This window comes from Rhinopithecus roxellana, unplaced genomic scaffold (genome assembly GCF_007565055.1).
Source record: "Rhinopithecus roxellana isolate Shanxi Qingling unplaced genomic scaffold, ASM756505v1 contig2949, whole genome shotgun sequence".
NCBI classification, from domain to species: Eukaryota; Metazoa; Chordata; class Mammalia; order Primates; family Cercopithecidae; genus Rhinopithecus; species Rhinopithecus roxellana.
In genome coordinates, this window is record NW_022142305.1 from 1,726 (window position 1) to 8,150 (window position 6,425).

General features: G+C 50.9%; 1 long non-coding RNA gene across 3 annotated transcripts; it reads left to right on the forward strand.

Moving 5' to 3' along the window:
* The first annotated feature begins 278 nt into the window (after positions 1-278).
* Positions 279-6,185, forward strand: LOC115895836. Of its 3 annotated transcripts, none has more exons than XR_004055940.1 (3): positions 279-3,660; positions 5,029-5,176; positions 5,927-6,185. It is a non-coding gene; the product is annotated as an uncharacterized LOC115895836 (long non-coding RNA). The 3 variants fall into 3 exon arrangements; XR_004055938.1 differs by lacking the exon at positions 5,927-6,185 and having other exon boundaries at positions 279-2,749; positions 3,304-3,660; positions 5,029-5,920; XR_004055939.1 differs by lacking the exon at positions 5,927-6,185 and having other exon boundaries at positions 279-2,749; positions 3,411-3,660; positions 5,029-5,920.
* The last annotated feature ends 240 nt before the right edge of the window (positions 6,186-6,425 follow it).

Sequence of the window (6,425 nt, forward strand, 5' to 3'; positions counted from 1 at the left end):
AGTTCCCAAGACACAGTCGTGCTCCTTCCCTGGCCTCATCCTGTGTGGCTGGTGTGGATGCGGGGTTTCCGGAGGGTGGGGCTGAGGCAGGTCAGCAGCAAGGGGGACGGCTCATTATTGATCGCTCAATGCCTTGAGGATAACTAGGATTAATGACCTTTATAGGGCTGTAGGTTTAGGGTGTGTGTGTATATATATGTGTGTGTGTATATATATATGTGTATATATGTGTGTATATATATATATATGTGTGTATATGTATGATAATGTATATATATGTATATATTTAAACGAGGTGGACACGGTTATCACTGCAATTTTTCTGACATGAACCTTGGAGAGCAGAGGGTTTAGGAAACTCCTGAAGCCACACTGTCAGCGGGACCCGGGCGGTCTGGCCTTAGACCCTGCTCTGTTTGCCCCTTGCCACTGCTGTCAGCAGACTCGGGTGGTCTGGCCTTAGAACTCACGCTGGTCGCCCCTCCCTGCCACGTTGTGGGGTTTTTCCTGCTTCTGCGCAGCATTTGATAGCTTGTGAAACAAGACCAAGACTTACTAGGAGTGGATATGCCATTCTCTGAGATCCAGAACGTTTCCTGGACCTGGCGTTGCCGATGTCACGTAAGGGGAGATAAAAACATTTTCATTGTGGTCATTGGAGCTCCTGAAATGGTGTTTTTCCCAGTGAAAATTGACTCCTAAAAATCTGTTAACTCAATATTATGTGAACAGGAAGAATTGTGTCGGGCTCTAGTGAAATGTCTCAGAGCCACAGAAGTAAATGAGGGCACCTTCCGAGCACAGCCTCCCGGAGGAGGCCAAGGACGTTTGCCTGGAGGATGTGCCATGAAGCAGGACTAGGGCAGGGCTGGTCTGCCTGGAGAGGCCTCTGCCATGATGTAGGCTAGTTGAAGTAGTTGAGGGGTGGTGGTGTGAAGTCGGTGGTCCCCGAGGAAGCCCCTAGCAAGGCCGGTTGCCGTGGGATGGAAAACTGCCATTCAGTGGCTGTAATCCTGGCTTCTCGGGTCTGACATAAAATCCTACACTTGGATACTTGGATCCCAGCCAGGTCAGATGGCCCTGAAAGGACATTCGGACTGTGACAGCTGCACCCATTCTCAGCATCTGCAGGGTCTCCTATGTATGTGTGTGTTTCCATTTTCTTTCAGTGCAATTTCTCCCAGTGAAGTCGTGAGAAATAGAAGGAAACGTGGAATGAAGATGTGATTGAGGAAAGTGTGGTGTGGTCTTCGACCTTATTTTGCCTTGGTTGGTGCTCAAGAACTCCACCTGACCTCAGAGCTGAGCGTTTCTGCCAGGAAGTCCTGCCGTTTATCCTACCTCGAGGCCTGTTGAGACACTCCAAGAAGCTTCGTTAACAAATTGCCTTTTCCTTTTACAGCAGTTGGATTTATTTGCAGCAAAACAAAGGAATAACCCCCCAATATGGTGATTAAATGCATTTAAGTATAGATAACATTCAGTCTTTAAGGGCCTGGGATTTTAATCATCTTTGGGTCATGTAACTAGTGGTGTTGGTGATTAAAATCTCCTGACAGCTTTGTTCAGCCACGTTCCTCAGTTTTAAATGATGATCTTCCTGGTGTTGTACCTTGGAGGGGCGTTGGTGTCAGTAGAGAGCAGAGTGGTGGTTCCCAGAGGCTGGGAAAGGACAGAGGTGAGGCCCCTGAAGGACGCTGGTCTTCCTAGTTTAGGGGTTTGGGGCTCAGCCACCTTCCTGTGTCCGTGTCAATTATGCCCAGGATCATTTTCACTCGCCCCACTTTAGTTGAGCATTGGAGCTTCAGGATGTGTGTGCCCACGTCACCTGGGCCGTGATCCTGGGGTTCGGTGAGACTGATTCCCGGGTTTACAGAATTACTCTGGGATTATTGAAAACAGAAGCACTTGAGGCATTCAGAATGCTCTTTCCTGAATATAATTTATGTTCAGTTCTTCAGAAACATTTATTTGAGGAAGCATCTATAATTTTTGTTTTCTGCCATTCAGTGCTAGAAAGAATTGTGCAACACTCAAGTGAGTGGCATTATTCCCCTCCCTCCACCATGCAAGCAAGATTAAAGGTCCCTCTGGCTCCCTTCAATCTTCTCGTCTGCAGGGCGCCTGGCGTGGCAGTGTGCTGCCTTCCGTCTTCTTTCTGGGGAGAATTAGTCGTCTTTGTGTGTGCCGTTCAGCTCAGCCTGGTGCGGTTGTGTGGGTGAGGAGCTTGGATGCTAGGTGACCCTCCCAGGCCTGCCTCCCACCTCCCTAGGCCTTGTTCTAAACTGACAGATAACCAGTGTGTTTTGGAAGAGGGCAGCAGCAGGGCAGGAGAGAGTTTGTTCAGACTTTCTCCTTGCACTGACGTTTGAGCTTCATCCAGCCTGGGCCCTTCTACAGAGCTGCCTTTGTGTGTTGCAAACCATTCCCTCCCAGTAACCGTGCTTTCAGAGGTTTGGAAATTTGACTTAACTCGTCTTCAATTTAAAGCGTACTATTAAATTTTAGTGTTGAAACTGATGTATTTTATGGCCTTTATTTGATTTCTCTTGATTTTTTTTCCCCATATGAGACATGGCATCTTAAGGGAGACAGCCTGGTGTTGGCCCCCTTTCCTAAGGATGGAAGTGAATTCTGAAAGCCGTTCATGTAGGCAGCGAAATAATCAGGGAACCGTTATTATAGCTATGCCTGTCCATGTAAAGCGAGCACGACTCATAAGCAGAAAAAAGTGCAGCCCGGGGGCAAGGTGAGCCCTAATGCTGCCTGTGGAACGGAAGTGCAAGTGCAGGTGGTTGAGTTAACCTCAAAGCCCAGCCTGTGCCCCCCTCACATCCCTCTGCATCTACAGGGGCACAGGCCATGCTGCCACCCCTCGCTCAGTGCCAGGGCTGATGCGTCAGGAACAGGGGGTACTGTCCGCCCCTTGCTCGGTGCCAGGGATGATCTGTCAGGATCCCTCGTGCTCAAATGGTCCTCACATCTTCATCACCAGCCTCCTGCTGGTAACGGGCTTGTTATTACCTTGGTATGGGTAATAACATACCCATACCAACGTATGTAATAACATACCCATACCAAGGTGTTGTGGGGCGGTGCTCAGTCCTCCGAGGGAATCGGCCCTTAGCCGATTCATATTCAACAGGACCGGGAATGGGTTCTTGTTCCATGCCCTGAATCCCAAGAAGCCCTTGTCCTGGACCCTGTAATGTCCGGGGTCTTCCTGAGAAATGCTGGTGCCACTGGAGCACAGCCCGGCCCCCTCCAGTTTCTCCGCTGTGTAACTGCACTTGTGTTCAGCAGGTCTTCCAGGACTTAGACGCTGCTTGGTGTGAGCCAGGTTTTGTGTGGAAAGAGGACAGGTCCGAGCCGGCAACCAACCAGCCCAGGACCATCTTTCATGCTTCCAGATTCTGTGTCCAAAAACTTACCCGTGGACATTGAGGCTGATGCATTTCTGCTCCAAGACGTCTGTGGACTCAGCTGGAGGGATGGAAAGGATGTGGGGCCTCTTCACTCCTGGCCTGGGCTTGGACCTGCTGTGCAGCCTGTCAGTGGCACCAGGGCCCCCTTGTGTCACAGCGGTCTCGGGTTGGTGGCACTGCCCCAGGATGTCCCAGGCTTCATGATGTCCAGGCTCCCCTGGCATGGCGACCTCAGGTGGGTGGCACTGCTCTGACGGACGTCCCAGGCTTCATGATGGTAGGGCCTCCTTGTACCATGGCGGCCTCGGGATGGTGGCACTGCCCCAGGGTGTCCCAGGCTCCAAGGCCAGTGTTCCGTCCCGCGAAGGGAAGTTGTACTGTAAGGTCTAGTCTCGGAAGGTGCCTGGGGTCCTATCCTTCAGAGCGGTCCTACACTCACCACAAATCAAGCCAGGGGAGGCCCTGCCAGAATTTGCAGCTGTGTTTCAGGTGGTTCCACAAGGCCTCTTTTATTTTGGCCGAGTCAGGTATATAATTCTTTTTCTCTCTGGTTTTTTTGAGACAGGCAAAAAAAAACCTTTTTGTTGCCCAGGCAGTGGTGTGAGCACGGCTTACTACAGCCTCAACCTCCCAGGCTCAAGCGATCCTCCTGCCTCAGTCTCCTGAGTAGCCAGGACCCACAGGCACATGTTCCACGTGTCCCCATGCCTGACTTATTTTTGTATTTTTTGTAGAGATGGAGTTTTGCAATGTTGCCCAGGCTGGACTCGAACTCCTGGACTTAAGCAGTCCAGCTGCCTCAGCCTCCCAAAGTACTGAGATCACAGGCATGAGCCACCGTGCCTGGCCAAGTGTGTTTCTAATTTCAAAATTAAGAGGACCCAGAGCCAGTTAATGACGTCTCTACTGGAACATGCTGCTTATAGTACATTAGGAAAAATCATCCAGAACTTGGAAAAGGGGCTGGACAGACACAGCCCTTCGAGGTTGTCTGATGAACCCCTGGGGTCTTTAACCATCTGGAGGGATGTACCGTGTCAGACTCACTGTTGTCGACGGGCTGAAGCCCAGGTTTCATGAGGTTATGTGTCGGCTTGTAGGACTTTCTCTGGCAGAGATGCGAGTGACTTCTGCTCACTGAGAGGCTCATCTCAGGGACTTCATGGCCTGAGGGACGGCAGCCTGTTTGAGCTGATCGAGCAATCTCGCGCTACCCTTATTTTCTGAAACGCCTGTGAGTGACTTCTCACACGGTCTTTGAAGCGGCTTCGTGCCCGCGCTCCTTGGTAATGATCGAATGCTTTTTTTGACCCCTCGTCCCCTTTCTTTGGGGGTGTTCCAGTCTCAGTTCTCATGTGTTCTGCTTCTACGGGAATTTCTGAAGCTGCTGAGTGTAGAAAGCACTGAGGAGGCTGTGCTCCCACCCCTGTGAGTCTTCCAGGCATCATCCTCTCCCCTTGGCGAGGCGGCGTCCATGGCACACCGAGGAGGCTGTGCTCCTGTCCCCCGTGAGCTTTCCAGGTGTCCTCGTCTCCCCTCCAGGGGGACAGGAGGAACCTTTCAAACCCTTCTTAAACGTGTTTTCATGTCTTTGTTTTAACAGATTTCTTTGCATCTTCTCCCTTATCCAGAAGTGAGGTGAACGCTGAGTTATTCACGGGAGTCAAGAAACCACACGCAGCCCAAAGTGACGTTTGTTTCCCTGAAATGATTTGTGTGTGTTCACCTTAAAATGCAACTCAGTGAAACAGGTGTGTTTTGAGGAATGACTTTAAATTACCCAGGTAAAAATGTGGCAGTTAAATTTCATCGTCTGTGCGGGTGTCCACAGCCCCCTTCTGTGATTGCGTGTGAGTTTGTGACTTGTGGTTATTTTTGAAGACAGAAAATCTGTTGCTGAGGACTTCAGAGGGTGTGCTGGGATTGTGTAGGGTGGACATCGGGGGCTTCAGTGTGTGGCTTCCTTGAAGAGGTTTAAATTAAGGTTGAGAGTCCCTACTCCAAAATGTTCCGAAACCTGAAACATTCCGAACTTCCTCATGACACTGGAAGGAAATGCTCTTCGGAGCACTTTGGATTTCAGGCTGGGGATGCTCAACTGGAAAGTGAAATATTGCAAGACCCTTCTGGCCCCAGGAGCTTGGATAAGGTCATGGAGGGGGCCTGTGCCGGGTGACCCTGGAGTGTGAGGCAGCCTGGGCTCGCTGGACTGGTTTTTGTAGGAACCACAGAAGGGAAAGAGGGTCAAAGTGGCCACGCCTGGCTCCTGAGAAGGCTGGACCAGAAGGAGGTGGGCGCGGAGGGCAGCAGTTGAGTCCCCAGCGTCCGGGGCTCCTGTCCCTGGTGGAGTTGAGAGCCTCCTCTAGTTGTGGCCTCTCCCCTGTCAGCAGCCACTGAGGCCTGAAGGGAGAGGGGGCTGAGGAGAGGAGGAAGGATAGGCCTGCTTCTGGAGAGGGCCAGCATAGGCCTGTGCTAGCCTCGTGTGTTTCTCCTGAGTCCAGGGTGCACGGCCGTGCCTCGTGGTGTAGCGGTTCCTGGGATGCACAGCGCTCTTGTCTGCAGTAACGGCTTTGTCTCGACCCTTCGAGGCAAGTTACCTTTTTCCCCAGTGAAAAGAGGTAGAAAATCTTACAGAAATGCATTTGCTCTAATGTCTATTTTCCAATAAGACATGGTCGCTTAGGCTAAATCTTTGGGAGGTCAAGGCAGGAGGATCACTTGAGGCCAAGGGGTTCAAGACCAGCCTGGACAACATAGCAAGACCCCATCTGTATAACAGAAAAGTGAGCTGAGTGTGGTGGTGCGTGCCTGTGGTCCCTGCTACTCTGGCGGCTGAGGTGGGAAGATCACTTAAGGCTGCAGTGAGCTGCGATTGCTCCACTGTCCTCCAGTCTTGGCGACAGAGCCAAGACCCTGTCTCAGAAAGAAAAGTAAAAAAAAAAAAAAATCCAGAAATGTCATTTTCTTTTTAAATCATCCCAAAAGAAAAATCGGTTTTTT